The sequence below is a fragment of the Callionymus lyra genome, chromosome 1, assembly GCF_982586985.1.
Source record: "Callionymus lyra chromosome 1, fCalLyr1.hap1.1, whole genome shotgun sequence".
Lineage (NCBI taxonomy): Eukaryota > Metazoa > Chordata > Actinopteri > Syngnathiformes > Callionymidae > Callionymus > Callionymus lyra.
Window position 1 is genome coordinate 47,767,678 of NC_141818.1, and position 17,235 is coordinate 47,784,912.

Sequence of the window (17,235 nt, forward strand, 5' to 3'; positions counted from 1 at the left end):
AGTGAAAGTATCATGATGTTCTGTTCTATGTTAGTCTTTGTATCCTTTGTCTTTGCTATTTTTCTTTGATCTATGTTCTTTATCTTTATCTTTAGACTTAGATTGTATCATCTTCTCTTTATTTCTCTTTGTTCTTGTTCTTATTTTATTTTGATTTGTTTTTTTATGAAAAATGTCTGTATTTTCTGTGGCTATTGGAAAAAAAACAATTTCCCGAAGGAGACCTCTTGAGTGATCGATAAAGTTGTACCTTTCGATAAACTAAATAGAATAAGCAGTTACATAATTCTACCACAAGATGGTGACATTAACGTCATGTACGTTAGTTGGTTATAGCGATCAATTGTGTTTCAATTAAATACAATTTGTTTTCAATATCTTATGACTGTTTGATGACGAATAAACGTTAGATGTTATATTATATTAACATCATGTAAGAACCACTCTGATCATATTCCTGCCCTCAATGCTCCACAAGGAAGTAAAGAACGTTCATCAATGACAGAGAACATATGAAGTGAATCATTATTCTGTGTCTGCTTCACGCTCAGGAAGGAATATCACGACTCTTCATCGTGGTTAGTGAGACCAAACACTTTAGAAACACATTTCTTAAGTTAAGTACTATAGAAATGATCCCTGAAAGTATAGTCTTAACTTAACTCTGGGCGAGCGACACACCGCATGTTTTCAACGAGCTCTCACAGTGACGGTGGTATAAACATGAAGATTATTGTCATTTATTAAATCACACAGACATGAGAGTATCAAACTAATACTTAGTATATTTCAAATTAAATACACAACATGTATATACAGGGGTTCCAATTTGCCGTAACACCTTGAAAAATGTCCCCGTGTTTACGGCAACAACTTGTCGTGACACCCTTGTCTTTTAATAAGTTAATAAACACTGGTAGCGTAATTGTTTCGTCGAGTTAACTTAATAAAACCGTCCACACTTGACTGTTATTAAACATTTTCAACTGTTCAATATCTAACGGTAAAAGGTAAACAACACGGGCGCCGCCATTTTGGAAGCTTGTGTCAAAGGTTAACTGACGACGGAAACAGCCGAGCAGTTCCGAGTGATTCACTCGTTACATCAGCGTCTCAGAGGTGAATGTTGGTCAGACAGAGAAGTTTAAAAATGACGAGCAAGGAAAGGGTGAGAAAAAGGGAAAGACGAGGAATTACACGCTGTTGGGAAAAAATGAAGCAAAATACACAACTTATTTTTAGGTTTATTTCATTGTTTAAATCAGTGTTAAAAGTATTTAGTAAGTAAGTAATTTCGCTTTTCCAGACCAGAGTCACAAAGCTCTTAAACAATCAAAACAATATACTTTAAAGGTCAATTAACCACTGAGTTCGCCCTCGAAACTCACTAGTTCATGAACATGTCGATGTTGTTTGTGTGTTTTTATTTTGAAGTGTGTAACATAGGTGGATTTGTATACTTTTTGTAAACATTGAATACAAGTCACTAATGAAAAACGTTTTATATATTCGTTTATAATTTCCTCTATAATATATCTATATCTATATAGAGATAGAGATAGAGATAGAGATAGAGATAGAGATAGAGATAGAGATAGAGATAGAGATAGAGATATATCTCTATATCTACATCTATATATACTGTATATATATATATCTATATATATATAGATATAGATATATATTTCTATATATCTATATTTATTGAGGGAAAGGGGCTTTTTATTTAAGTTTGTGAATATTTGTTATTGTACATATTTGTTATAAATGAATAATTACTAGCAACAACAACATGTTAATGTATAGCTGATTATGTCATTATGTCAAACCCCAGTGCATTATTTAAAAATGTTATTGCATTATTTGTTGTTGTAAGTCAAATAAATGACTGAAAATATGTATTGAAGTTGTCATTTTACTTTCTTGTTGTTTTCAATAGGTGTTAACAAGAGCATGAAAATGTGTAAATATATACTTTTTGTTTAAATCTAGTATTTAAAATGATTTCACTTACATTTGGTTTCAATGATATTCATGATTCACTTTGATGTTAAACAATAAAAAAAGGTTGCTTATGTGATTATTACATTTTATATAATTAAATCTTGATAAGAATTCTGCACAACACGATAAAATACAATTTGTTTTTAATAATATCTTATAATGACTGATTGATGACAAACGAACAAAGATCCATTTTAGTGTATATTTGGAAATAGATAGATGGAAGGACGGATGGATGGATGGATGATAGATGGATGAATAAACTTTATCGATCTTCAGCAAATTGTAAGTAAGTTATTTTTGATTGTTCAAGCTCTTTGTGACCCTGGTCTAGAAAATGATCTTTACAACTTGAATTTATTTGTCAGTATTATAAGACGAGTTAAATACTTGAGTGTTTTCACTAAAAATACATAAATTGTATGTAAAACTTATTTTAAAATGTAAATCACTTTCCACAATGATTTAAAAGACATGATTAAACATGAATGAACAAAAGGTAAATGTAGTTTAAAAATCACCTGTAAATAGAAACATTTTAAGTTGTTTAAATCTAGTATTTAAAACTACTAGAAAAATACATGTGCTTTCAGTGACATTTATGATTCAGTTTAATGTTATCAAAGAAAAAGGCTAACATGTTTATTACATTTTAAAATGTAATGCCTCAAAAGTATTTGATATTTACATTTTATTGACATCATGTAAGAACCACTCTGATCATATTCCTGCCCTCAATGCTCCACAAGGAAGTAAAGAACGTTCATCAATGACAGAGAACATATGAAGTGAATCATTATTCTGTGTCTGCTTCACGCTCAGGAAGGAATATCACGACTCTTCATCGTGGTTAGTGAGACCAAACACTTTAGAAACACATTTCTTAAGTTAAGTACTATAGAAATGATCCCTGAAAGTATAGTCTTAACTTAACTCTGGGCGAGCATCAGACTCCATCCTCCCACCAAACTGTTATAGTGAAGGTCAAAAGAGCAGTAGAGCTGGATGTCATCAGCAGAAATGTGATGTGTTTCATGGTGTAAATGTTGTTTCTTTTAAATCAGTATTTGTTCTTTTACAGAACACAACAAACACATTGATTCATTTGTTTGAAAACATTTAAAAATATTCCACTGCACTATGACAGGCTTGTGATCGGATGGATGGATGGATGGATGCTTGCCTCAGGGACAACAGCGAAGACGAGTACAGAAGTCTAATAGGTGACTTTGTGGACTGGAGTGAGAGGAACCACTTGCAGCTGAACACCTCAAAGACCTAGGAGCTGGTCTGGGACTTCGGGAGGTCCAGGACAAAGCCACGTCCAGTGTCCATCAGAGGCGACGAGGTGGAGATAGTTGACAACTATAAGTACCTCGGTGTGTGGCTGGACAGTAAAGTGAATTTCTCTAAGGAGATGAATAAAGTATCTATCTATCTATCTAAACTGGTCACACAGACCATGTATATAAGAAAGTTCAGAGTAGACTGTACTCTCTGAGGAGGCTACGATCATTGAACGTCTGCAAGAAGCTCCTCTGCATGTTCTACCAGTCTGTGGTGGCCAGTGTCCTGTTCTATGCTGTGGTGTGTTGGGGTGGGAATGTGTCCAAGAGGAGGTCAACAGGTCAACAGGTTGCACAGATTGATCAGAAAGGCTGGTTCTGTGGTTGAAGCTGGACTCACTGGTGACAGTTGCTGAGAGGAGATCATTGAACAAACTACTGTCCATCATGAATGATGACAGTCATCCTCTGAACACTGTCATCAGTGAGCAGAGAAGCAGAATGAGTGCACGAATGCTCCTACCCAGGTGCAACACTAATAGACTCAGGGACTCATTCATCCCTCGGGCTATTAAATTGTACAATTCTGAGTTCGGGGACAGAAGTGAAGTGAAAGTATCATGATGTTCTGTTCTATGTTAGTCTTTGTATCCTTTGTCTTTGCTATTTTTCTTTGATCTATGTTCTTTATCTTTATCTTTAGACTTAGATTGTATCATCTTCTCTTTATTTCTCTTTGTTCTTGTTCTTATTTTATTTTGATTTGTTTTTTTTATGAAAAATGTCTGTATTTTCTGTGGCTATTGGAAAAAAAACAATTTCCCGAAGGAGACCTCTTGAGTGATCGATAAAGTTGTACCTTACGATAAACTAAATAGAATAAGCAGTTACATAATTCTACCACAAGATGGTGACATTAACGTCATGTACGTTAGTTGGTTATAGCGATCAATTGTGTTTCAATAAAATACAATTTGTTTACAATATCTTATGACTGTTTGATGACGAATAAACATTAGATGTTATATTATATTAACATCATGTAAGAACCACTCTGATCATATTCCTGCCCTCAATGCTCCACAAGGAAGTAAAGAACGTTCATCAATGACAGAGAACATATGAAGTGAATCATTATTCTGTGTCTGCTTCACGCTCAGGAAGGAATATCACGACTCTTCATCGTGGTTAGTGAGACCAAACACTTTAGAAACACATTTCTTAAGTTAAGTACTATAGAAACGATCCCTGAAAGTATAGTCTTAACTTAACTCTGGGCGAGCGACACACCGCATGTTTTCAACGAGCTCTCACAGTGACGGTGGTATAAACATGAAGATTATTGTCATTTATTAAATCACACAGACATGAGAGTATCAAACAAATACTTAGTATATTTCAAATTAAATACACAACATGTATATACAGGGGTTCCAATTTGCCGTAACACCTTGAAAAACGTCCCCGTGTTTACGGCAACAACTTGCCGTGACACCCTTGTCTTTTAATAAGTTAATAAACACTGGTAGCGTAATTGTTTCGTCGAGTTAACTTAATAAAACCGTCCACACTTGACTGTTATTAAACATTTTCAACTGTTCAATATCTAACGGTAAAAGGTAAACAACACGGGCGCCGCCATTTTGGAAGCTTGTGTCAAAGGTTAACTGACGACGGAAACAGCCGAGCAGTTCCGAGTGATTCACTCGTTACATCAGCGTCTCAGAGGTGAATGTTGGTCAGACAGAGAAGTTTAAAAATGACGAGCAAGGAAAGGGTGAAAAAAAGGGAAAGACGAGGAATTACACGCTGTTGGGAAAAAATAAAGCAAAATACACAACTTCTTTTTAGGTTTATTTTATTGTTTAAATCAGTGTTAAAAGTATTTAGTAAGTAAGTAATTTGTATTTATATAGCGCTTTTCCAGACCAGAGTCACAAAGCTCTTAAACAATCAAAACAATATACTTTAAAGGTCAATTAACCACTGAGTTCGCCCTCGAAACTCACTAGTTCATGAACCTGTCGATGTTGTTTGTGTGTTTTTATTTTGAAGTGTGTAACATAGGTGGATTTGTATACTTTTTGTAAACATTGAATACAAGCCACTAATGAAAAACGTTTTATATATTCGTTTATAATTTCCTCTACAATATATCTATATCTATATAGAGATAGAGATAGAGATAGAGATATAGATATATCTCTATATCTACATCTATATATACTGTATATATATCATATATATATTTCTATATATCTATATTTATTGAGGGAAAGGGGCTTTTTATTTAAGTTTGTGAATATTTGTTATTATACATATTTGTTATAAATGAATAATTACTAGCAACAACAACATGTTAATGTATAGCTGATTATGTCATTATGTCAAACCCCAGTGCATTATTTAAAAATGTTATTGCATTATTTGTTGTTGTAAGTCAAATAAATGACTGAAAATATGTATTGAAGTTGTCATTTTACTTTCTTGTTGTTTTCAATAGGTGTTAACAAGAGCATGAAAATGTGTAAATATATACTTTTTGTTTAAATCTAGTATTTAAAATGATTTCACTTACATTTGGTTTCAATGATATTCATGATTCACTTTGATGTTAAACAATAAAAAAAGGTTGCTTATGTGATTATTACATTTTATATAATTAAATCTTGATAAGAATTCTGCACAACACGATAAAATACAATTTGTTTTTAATAATATCTTATAATGACTGATTGATGACAAACGAACAAAGATCCATTTTAATGTATATTTGGAAATAGATAGATGGAAGGACGGATGGATGGATGGATGGATGATAGATGGATGAATAAACTTTATCGATCTGAAGCAAATTGTAAGTAAGTTATTTTTGATTGTTCAAGCTCTTTGTGACCCTGGTCTAGAAAATTATCTTTACAACTTGAATTTATTTGTCAGTATTATGAGACGAGTTAAATACTTGAGTGTTTTCACTAAAAATACATAAATTGTATGTAAAACTTATTTTAAAATGTAAATCACTTTCCACAATGATTTAAAAGACATGATTAAACATGAATGAACAAAAGGTAAATGTAGTTTAAAAATCACCTGTAAATAGAAACATTTTAAGTTGTTTAAATCTAGTATTTAAAACTACTAGAAAAATACATGTGCTTTCAGTGACATTTATGATTCAGTTTAATGTTATCAAAGAAAAAGGCTAACATGTTTATTACATTTTAAAATGTAATGCCTCAAAAGTATTTGATATTTACATTTTATTGACATCATGTAAGAACCACTCTGATCATATTCCTGCCCTCAATGCTCCACAAGGAAGTAAAGAACGTTCATCAATGACAGAGAACATATGAAGTGAATCATTATTCTGTGTCTGCTTCACGCTCAGGAAGGAATATCACGACTCTTCATCGTGGTTAGTGAGACCAAACACTTTAGAAACACATTTCTTAAGTTAAGTACTATAGAAATGATCCCTGAAAGTATAGTCTTAACTTAACTCTGGGCGAGCATCAGACTCCATCCTCCCACCAAACTGTTATAGTGAAGGTTGATTATTTACATTATTGTCATTTATTAAATCACACAGACATGTATCAAACAAATACTTAGTATATTTCAACAACAACACAACATTTTATAGACATATATTTTACATATTTTAAACTGAAACGCAACAATGATTTTTAGAGAAAGATTAAACATATATTTAGAAAACATAAATGTAGTAAATTAATAACTCATAAGAAGCAACTTTTGTTTTTGTTGTTTAAAACGATTAATTCAAAATATTAATTTGGTGTCAATAATATCATAATCAGAAACTTTTATTGTCAGTGTTGTAAACACAACATGGTATTTTTACTGTGATTCAAATGTGTTATTGTCTACAACAAGAAAACACATTTGTGTAAAACAATTATGATTGTTGTCTTTAACTTCTGAACAACACAAATATAAAATATTGTGACGACTAAAAATAGTGTAAATGTTGTTTCTTTTAAATCAGTATTTGTTCTTTTACAGAACACAACAAACACTGTGAGTTATTTGTTTGAAAACATTTTTAAAATATTCCACTGCACTATGACAGGCTTGTGATCTGATAAATGTTAGTATTTATTTTTTAAACGAAGATTAACTAAAAAGAATAAGCAGTTACATAATTTTACCACAAGATGGCATTAACAACATGTACATTAGTTATTTATCGCGATCAATTATAAGTCAGTAAGTCATTAGTATTTATAGAGACCAGGGTCACAAAGCGCTTAAAACATCAAAACAATACTCAATAAAATATACACTTAAAGGTCAAGATAACACCGAGAACAACACCGGAGTCTCCGAAAATCCAGGAAAAGATGAGAGACATTTCAATAAAATACATTTTTTCTTCTATCGTCGTAAGTGTGAGAGAACTTGGTAGTGAGTGTGAGAGAACTTGATTACACAGGAAGCCATCTTGATTACACAGGAAGCCATCTTGATTACACAGGAAGCCATCTTGATTACACAGGAAGCCATCTTGATTACACAGGAAGCCGCCCCCTTTTTCAAAAGAAATTCAAAATAAAATTGTTTAATCATTACTGAATTTCAGAGATGCCAGCAGTATAATACAAATGTTTGGTTTGGTGAAGAATGAATTCAATGCTTGGAAGGTGATGTTAAGTTTATTAAATCAGTCCCCGTTGTGCACATTAACATTATATCTTATTGATAATTCCACATTGTGCTTCACTTTTTATACACAGAACTGCCTATTTGAAATCTAAATAATAATCAAAGCAAATAAGAACTTTTGAGTGTTGAGCCTATTGGACCCTTATAGTAAGTACGAAAATACTACAAAAAGATTGACTTCTTTTCCCCAGATTGACGCAACGTTCATCGAATTCCTGGATGATTCTCTGGCTTTTTCTACTTACCTTGAACGCATCACACTGGTGAAGCACTTCTGAAGGGTCAGGGGTCAAACTATTGGGAGAAATCAATTCCAATTCATTGTGAAGAAGAAAATATTTACAGCTACAATGTTTTTTCTATGTCTGTACTATGAGTGATATTTGCTAGTTGTCTTGTCAAAAGTACTGCAGTACTTACAAAATATATGTTTAACACAACTCAAAAATTATAAACATTATTTTGCATAGTGGTCTGTGAACAAAATTCAAGTAGTAAAAGTGAAAAGTGCATGAAGTGAAAGTTATTTATTGTTCAGTATATTTAGATAAAGTCAAATGAGCTTCTGGAAGTGACCACACTTTGAAGATAATACAACAGAGAGAACCACAATAATCACCTGATGTTTAAACATTTAAATGGTCAACTTAGTTTATAAACTCTGCTAGTTTATTAGTTCTGCTGCTTCATCTTTGTGTGTGTTTGAAATTGTTCCTTGTTTCCTGAGAGACTCTTGAGATGATCCAGCACCAGATGAGTTACATTGTGGTCCAGGATCAGGAATATTTTGCAGCTCTTCCTGTCGCATGTCCTGGTCATCTGTGGAGAAATAATACAACTTTTAAAGTATCCTTTTTTCACAGTGTTCTCATAATATCATCTACTGTGATGAGTAACTGTATGAGTAAGTATTAATATTTACAACAACATTACTATGTGTCACACCTGAGGAGAAATAGGACTGATCTAAACTTTCTACATTTGTCAAACTTTGGTTATTGAATGATTTGGTTTCTTTCTTTTCGAATGACATCAATCTGGAAAAAAAGAAAAAATGATGAGAAGTTAGTTCTACGTCATTGGTGCTCCGCCCTCTAACGGCTTCGCTATTGGTTTACCCCGAGGCACCGCCTCGTCTCTGAGAAAGCTTAATGAACTCGCCACCCAGCAGGGGGCAGTCCACTTCCTATAAAGGCGGGAAGCACCCGCCGCACTTTCTCCTTTTTCAACTCAGCGAGAAAGCTCCTGACAGTGGAATGTATGATGGCGAATGAATATTGAAGTGAACCATGTGTGCACGAAGACTCCCTGAAGAGGAGACACACATGTCTGCTTCGTTTTGCCTAGAGGCCCAAATCACACGTGATGATTATGTGGCCTTCCGAGCGCTTCCCACGGCTTTTGACAGTGATGGGAAGCGTTCGAGGCTTGTCGACCCACGCCGCCTCAGATCATGATTATGATCAACACAGGACTGCCATGTTGTTTAAGAAAACAACACATAAACTGGCTAGAGCTGAAGGCGATTCACAATGCCCTGCTTCACCTCTCTACCCAACTGTCACGGTCCAATGTCCTAGTACTATCCGACAGCTCCACCGCCGTGGCGTACGTAAATCGCCAAGGTGGAGTCAGATCCCCAGCCCTTCTGAGTGTGGCAAAGAAGGCTTGGCTGTGGGCAGACTGTCACCTGCTTTCGCTCAGAGCTCAGCACGTACCGGGCGAGCTGAACGCAGTAGCGGACAGACTGTCGAGGGGGGACGTCCAGGACGAATGGGGTCTGTCCGAGGCAGTGGCGAGCGAGATCTGGTCTCGGTTCGGTCACCCGGTTGCAGACCTCTTCGCCAGCAAGGAGGACTTTAAATGCCCTCTTTGGTTCTCCCTCAGGGCTTCGGATGCCCCCCACTAGGCGTGGACGCTTTAGCCCATTCGAGGTGGCCGGTCGGTCTACTGTTTGCCTTCCCTCCTCCGCGGCTCCTTCTCCCCTTGGTTCGGAGGGCGAGGCGGGGGGGGCTGAGGTTAATACTAGTAGCACCAGACTCCCCGGGGGCGCTCTGGTTCCCAGAGCTGGTGCGCATGGCGGTCGGGGCCCCGTGGGCCATCCCTTTGGACTCAGACAGCGCCCCCGGTGCTGGGCCGGCCTCTCAAGGTGCGGCTCCTGCACGGGACGAGCTGATCGGGACTTTGGACCCGGACGTTCTCCACACGCTGGAGAACGCCCGGGCCCCGTCAACACGCAGGCTTATGCCTCAAGTGGGGGATTTTCTCCCGCTGGTGTTCAGACAGGTCCTTGGACCCCAGCTCTTGTTGGTCTCCGCTATCCTGTCTTTCCTGCAACATTTGCTGGACAACTGGCGGACTGTGGCGACACTGAGAGTGTTCGCATCAGCCATAGCGACGAGGCATGTCGGTTTTGAGGGTGCTTCGGTTCGCGCCCACCCCTTGGTGGCACGTTTCTTGCGGGGTGCCTGCAAGCTTCGACCTCCTGCAAGGCCCTCCAGTTGGTACTGGACTCTCTCACAGGCCCGACCTTCGAGCCTCTTGACCAAGTCCCACTGGATATCTTGTCTTCAAGGTATCGCTCCTTCTGGCACTAACAACCACGAAGAGAGCAAGTGAGCTTTGTGCCCTCTCCATTAGCTCTGAGTGTCTTTCCTTGGCGTCGAGGAGTCTTCGGTGTCTTTGCGTCCTAACACAGCGTTCCGCCCAAAGATTCTGAGTTCCTTGTTCCGGGCGACGACCTTCACGCTGCGGGCCTTTCATCCGCCGCCACACTCGGACCCGGGTCAGGAACGTCTCCACCTGTTGTGTCCAGTGAGGGCGTTGGCCTGGTACTTGCGGCGGGTGGCCGTGTTTGGGCGCTCTGATGCCCTTTTTTGTCTGCCACGGTAGATGCCGACGGGGAGAGGCGATCTCCTCCCAGAGGTTCTCTCATTGGGTGAGATCGGCCATTATCCGGGCCTACCGAGCAGCGGGTGGATCCGCTCCTAGCAGTCTGAGGGCACATTCCACCCGTGGTGTGGCAGCCTCAGTGGCTCTTTTGCGGGGTGTGGCAGCAGAGGATATCTGCTCAGCTGCTTCTTGGGCGTCCACGTCTACCTTGCTAAGGCCTATCTCTTCGACGTGACGGAGGGATCAGTAGCTCATACGGTTTTGAGCGCTGCTGTGCCCCCCCTCGAGGCCCACGGCTCCAGTTGACTTGGATCCTGGGCCGGCGGGGCCCTAGCGATGCTGCTTCAGGAGCGGCGTCCAGCTGGGGGTACATTTATCCCGTCAGGCTTCGCCTTTTGGGTAAACCAATAGCGAAGCCGTTAGAGGGCGGAGCACCAATGACGTAGAACCCCTGAGTTATCTATCATAACCTCAGGTTCTACGAGTTGGTGCGAACCCTCTAACCTCGTCGCCCAGCGGCCGCCCTTCTCGCTGAGTTTTCAGTTGGAGAAAGTGCGGCGGGTGCTTCCCGCCTTTATAGGAAGTGGACTGCCCCCTGCTGGGTGTCGAGTTCATTAAGCTTTCTCAGAGACGAGGCGGTGCCTCGGGGTAAACCAATAGCGAAGCCGTTAGAGGGCTTCGCACCAACTCGTAGAACCTGAGGTTATGATAGATAACTCAGGGGTTTTCACTGGTGTCACACAAGTAACGGTCCTACGGAAACATGCAAAAAGGTTCCTAGCAAAAGCAATAATATTGCTGCAATAGTACATTAAAAAGAGACAATATAATGTTGATGTGCACAACGAGAGCTGATAATAATAAAACAACTTACATGCTCGTCTTCTGAGCGTTGAATTCACTCTTCAGGCTCCACTGGTTTATAACAAGTCAGGCGCTTAGACGGACTTCAGGAGGAAATGATGTACATCAGCAGAAACGTTTAATAATTGTGTTATTAATGCTGCGATATCATTAAATAAAGTGATCATGTCAAAAATAACATAATAACAATACAAACATTTTTATTAAACTGCCGGAGATTAAGTATTGCTTGAACAACTTTATTTTGAAGTTGCTTAAAAAAGGGCGGCATCCGGTGTAATCAAGATTGCATCCGGTGTAATCAAGTTCTCTCACACGCACTACTAAGATCTCTCACACGTACTATCAAGTCCTCATGCACTTATGTACAAGATCTCTTACGCTCACTATCAAATACTCGTACTATTAAGTGCTAATAAAGAGTTTGAAAGTAGATGTGAGCAAGTTTGATAGAAGATGTGAGAGGGTTTACTAGTATGTGTGAGAGGTCTTGATAGTATGTGTGAGAGGTCTTGATAGTATGTGTGAGAGGTCTTGGTAGTATGTGTGAGAGGTCTTGATAGTAAGTGTGAGAGGTCGTGATAGTATGTGTGAGAGGTCTTGATAGTAAGTGTGAGAGGTCTTGATAGTATGTGTGAGAGGTCGTGATAGTATGTGTCAGAAGTCTTGATAGTAAGTGTGAGAGGTCTTGATAGTATGTGTGAGAGGTCTTGAAAGTAAGTGTGAGAGGTCTTGATAGTAAGTGTGAGAGGTCTTGATAGTAAGTGTGAGAGGTCTTGATAGTAAGTGTGAGAGGTCTTGATAGTAAGTGTGAGAGGTCTTGATAGTAAGTGTGAGAGGTCTTGATAGTAAGTGTGAGAGGTCTTGATAGTATGTGTGAGAGGTATTGATAGTAAGTGTGAGAGGTCTTGATAGTATGTGTGAGAGGTCTTGATAGTAAGTGTGAGAGGTCTTGATAGTAAGTGTGAGAGGTCTTGATAGTATGTGTGAGAGGTCTTGAAAGTAAGTGTGAGAGGTCTTGATAGTATGTGTGAGAGGTCTTGATAGTAAGTGTGAGAGGTCTTGATAGTAAGTGTGAGAGGTCTTGATAGTAAGTGTGAGAGGTCTTGATAGTATGTGTGAGAGGTCTTGATAGTAAGTGTGAGAGGTCTTGATAGTATGTGTGAGAGGTCTTGATAGTAAGTGTGAGAGGTCTTGATAGTAAGTGTGAGAAGTCTTGATAGTAAGTGTGAGAGGTCTTGATAGTAAGTGTGAGAGGTCTTGATAGTAAGTGTGAGAGGTCTTGATAGTATGTGTGAGAGGTCTTGAAAGTAAGTGTGAGAGGTCTTGATAGTATGTGTGAGAGGTCTTGATAGTAAGTGTGAGAGGTCTTGATAGTAAGTGTGAGAGGTCTTGATAGTAAGTGTGAGAGGTCTTGATAGTATGTGTGAGAGGTCTTGATAGTAAGTGTGAGAGGTCTTGATAGTAAGTGTGAGAGGTCTTGATAGTAAGTGTGAGAGGTCTTGATAGTATGTGTGAGAGGTCTTGATAGTATGTGTGAGAAGTCTTGATAGTAAGTGTGAGAGGTCTTGATAGTAAGTGTGAGAGGTCTTGATAGTAAGTGTGAGAGGTCTTGATAGTAAGTGTGAGAGGTCTTGATAGTATGTGTGAGAGGTCTTGAAAGTAAGTGTGAGAGGTCTTGATAGTAAGTGTGAGAGGTCTTGATAGTAAGTGTGAGAGGTCTTGATAGTAAGTGTGAGAGGTCTTGATAGTAAGTGTGAGAGGTCTTGATAGTATGTGTGAGAGGTCTTGATAGTAAGTGTGAGAGGTCTTGATAGTAAGTGTGAGAGGTCTTGATAGTAAGTGTGAGAGGTCTTGATAGTAAGTGTGAGAGGTCTTGATAGTAAGTGTGAGAGGTCTTGATAGTATGTGTGAGAGGTCTTGATAGTAAGTGTGAGAGGTCTTGATAGTATGTGTGAGAGGTCTTGATAGTAAGTGTGAGAGGTCTTGATAGTAAGTGTGAGAGGTCTTGATAGTATGTGTGAGAGGTCTTGATAGTAAGTGTGAGAGGTCTTGATAGTAAGTGTGAGAGGTCTTGATAGTAAGTGTGAGAGGTCTTGATAGTAAGTGTGAGAGGTCTTGATAGTAAGTGTGAGAGGTCTTGATAGTAAGTGTGAGAGGTCTTGATAGTATGTGTGAGAGGTCTTGATAGTAAGTGTGAGAGGTCTTGATAGTATGTGTGAGAGGTCTTGATAGTAAGTGTGAGAGGTCTTGATAGTATGTGTGAGAGGTCTTGATAGTAAGTGTGAGAGGTCTTGATAGTATTCGTGAGAGGTCTTGATAGTAAGTGTGAGAGGTCTTGATAGTATGTGTGAGAGGTCGTGATAGTACGTGTGAGAGAAAAACTGAATTTTGTCTCAAACGGCCCCTCATACACTGCAGCTGCTCAGTGTTTGTTCTACTTCACGTCATGTTTGTAAATCAAAAGCATGAGTTCAGGATCATCTGATCAAACTGAGGATTCAAATATGAAGCGAGTGTTTCTTTCAAATGTTCTTCAATTCTTTGTCCACTGATCGACTCATAATGGTTTGTTTTTTTAATTAAACTTCACTCAAATCAAATTCATAATAAGTTATTTCCAGTTTAAGTTTAGAAATGAACTATTTGAAAGCAATCATCAAAAGTTTCCAAAACTATTCTAACCTCGTCGTTGCTTTTCAAATCCAAGTTAGAAAATGATCTTTACTTACAGACCTCAACAGACTGAATTAAGAATCAACCTCTTCAGGAACTTCTTTATCACTTCGATTATTCAGTCACTTCTGGTTGGAAAAGTCTCAACATTCCTAGAAAACACAAATTAACAAGTTTTCATTCTCAAAGTAGATCTGAGATTGTTCTGTCGTCAACCTGTCACTCCAAACCAGTCAGTGTATCATTTACATTCAGATATGATGTGGAAATACTTATCCTAACAATTATCCCTATTCAATGGTACTACATTTTCAACCAAATATTTTCTTCCTCTCCTTTTCTCCCTTTTTTTAGTTTTCAAAAGTAGCAGATAAAAGGATAGTTTACTTCCCGTTTTTTATACTATTCCATTTCACTTAAACTTCCTAACTCCCTACATTACAGCGTCTCACAGTGATGACTGTTCAGAATCTCTTCTACTAGAGGATTATATTTCTACTAAACTAAAACATCTCAAAATCTTGGGTCTACAGAGATTATTTTTGAAATCAGACGTTTTAATGCTTTCAATGAACGGACAAGAAAACAACAAGAAAACAATATCATGCAAGAAAAGGAGGATTTTCTTCAGTTTGCAAACATCGTCATGGGATCAGTCAATGTATTGGATTTTAGCCTGTTTCTCAAAACATGAGTGGCTTCGTCGTGTCACCAGACAAGGTTCTGACAAACCTTCTCTTCCACCTCGACTCACCAGCATCACCTGCATGGTCCCATCCCAGCTTCCATGAGCTTGACTGAGGTCCAGTAGTCGTGACTGTGCCTGTCTCAGGTTGTCCCAGGGTTGGAGTCAGGATCTGAGCCGTCCTTCCAGACTCTCCTGGATCAGGCTGCTCAGAGGGCGAGAGTGATAACAGTCGTGGGGAGAGAAGCGACTCTTTCTTTTTCTCAATCCAAACATTCGTTGTGATGACTGTCGGACCCAGAAAATTGTTTGTCAAAGTACTGGTCATTTTCTGATGTTTCACTGTGACCCATAGTACTTTGATTGTTTGATAGAAGATTTGATCTCCATAAAAGAAAAGTTCTTCTAAAGAGTGTAATTATATAGACACTATGTAAATCTTAATCTTAATCACTATCTATTAGTAATCAAATGCTCAAAATTGTGTGAAAAGTCACAGAGTGGAAGGAGTGTGTTAGTAGAGCAGGAACAGATCTCAGAGTCCAACTTGGTTCATTGCATCAACAAGACCCTTATGTTTTAACTTTATACATTTTCAATTCAAAAGAAGCACATCTGACCTTTTTCCCATATGCATATTTAACAACAACAACAAAGTTTAACAATCAACTTCGGCATTTCTGAACAAACAAACACACTTCGCTCTATACTTGTTTAAATTTAAATTTATCTTGGTCTCAGCCATGGAACCGGGTCTTTGGATTCAAAAGAAGACTTCTAATTAATAAAGTGGTGTCTTCTTGATGTTTTATGCTGCGCAGTCTGTCATTTTTGAGTCCAGGAATCCAGGCCCGTCACCTCAACCAGAACCTTCTTTTCCTCCTTGGATCACGTCACCAAATTGAAGTGAACTCAAATCTCTTTCCTGGCTAATGAGTTCTGCGCATTCGTTTGATCCAAGGAGGAGTAACATTTAGAATTAAAACAGTAAATTTATTTAAAGTAAAGAATGATTACAAAACCATACAAACTTAAATACAACTGTTAACAAAGAATGCAAATTATTCAGAAATACCAGAAGTTCGAGCACTCGGTCCAGTCTCTGTCCGACATCCTGGTTCACCCACCAGATCCTTCCAGAGAGTGGTCTGTAGGCCATACATTCTGGGTCATGGACGTCAACATGACTGTATCCTCCTTACAACACAATATATCTTTCACAGTTTGGAACTTATTGTAACAATGAGGCCTCTGTCAATTGTATAAGAAACTTATACAAAGGTTCACACAAAGTTGAGGCCCAGATGTTTAGAGCCTTCAACTTTTGAAATACAAGACTATGTTTTAACTCTGAATAGAAGAAAACATTATCAATGTTAACAATTGAGTACATAAAATGAGGATATATAATTTAAGCCTTAAATGAATACATATATGTGGATCAATCTGAGGATATATCTTCTCAGTGAAGAACTAAAGTTGTTCTTATATCAGTGAAGTTACTTCTTACACTAACAGTTTTGTTAATCAATCATGAATCATCAAGTGATAAAGTAGAACTTTGAACAGGTGTGGTCAGACAGTTGTTTAACTGAGTGTTTCTTATGTAAAGTACTAGGTTACTCTGAAAGTTATTCATATAAACATTAATATATTCATGTAAATAACTCCTGCATTCCTTCTTCTAGATCAACATTGTGACTAAACTTATCAAACGTCTTGATTCTCGTGGCAAATGTTTCGTTGTTGAACGATGTCATAAAACTGTGAGTCAAATACACACTATGTTGCACTGATGTCTCTGACAGACACACCTCCTCACTGACGGTTCATCAGTGTTTCCCTGAGTCTGGATCACAAGCAGCTGAGCTCACCTGGAAGTTTCACCGACAAACATGGACACAAGTCTTCAGAGCAGAGCGTTGCTCACAGGTCAGTGGCTTTTTTCATGCTGTCATGTTCCCCAGCCAGAGTGTGAATGCATGAATCAAGAGTGAGTTGGCGAGTTGAATACATGAATCAAGCGTGAGGTCAATAATTGAATCAATAGTGAAGTGAATACATAATTCAAGAGTGATGTGATTAATGAATCAAGAGTGAGGTGAATACATGAATCAAGAGTGAGGTGAATACATG

The 17,235-nt window shown here is 38.2% G+C and overlaps 4 non-coding genes across 4 annotated transcripts; all 4 read right to left on the reverse strand.

Moving 5' to 3' along the window:
- Positions 1 to 439: 439 nt before the first annotated feature.
- Positions 440 to 655, reverse strand: LOC148089961 (small nucleolar RNA U3). Its single transcript, XR_015709250.1, has one exon. It is a non-coding gene; the product is annotated as a small nucleolar RNA U3 (small nucleolar RNA).
- A 2,059-nt stretch (positions 656 to 2,714) lies between these two features.
- LOC148089962 (small nucleolar RNA U3) lies at positions 2,715 to 2,930 on the reverse strand. The gene has a single exon (XR_015709254.1). It is a non-coding gene; the product is annotated as a small nucleolar RNA U3 (small nucleolar RNA).
- Positions 2,931 to 4,338: 1,408 nt separating this feature from the next.
- LOC148089963 (small nucleolar RNA U3) lies at positions 4,339 to 4,554 on the reverse strand. The gene has a single exon (XR_015709239.1). It is a non-coding gene; the product is annotated as a small nucleolar RNA U3 (small nucleolar RNA).
- Positions 4,555 to 6,572: 2,018 nt separating this feature from the next.
- On the reverse strand, positions 6,573 to 6,788 carry LOC148089964 (small nucleolar RNA U3). The gene has a single exon (XR_015709234.1). It is a non-coding gene; the product is annotated as a small nucleolar RNA U3 (small nucleolar RNA).
- Between the last annotated feature and the right edge of the window lie 10,447 nt (positions 6,789 to 17,235).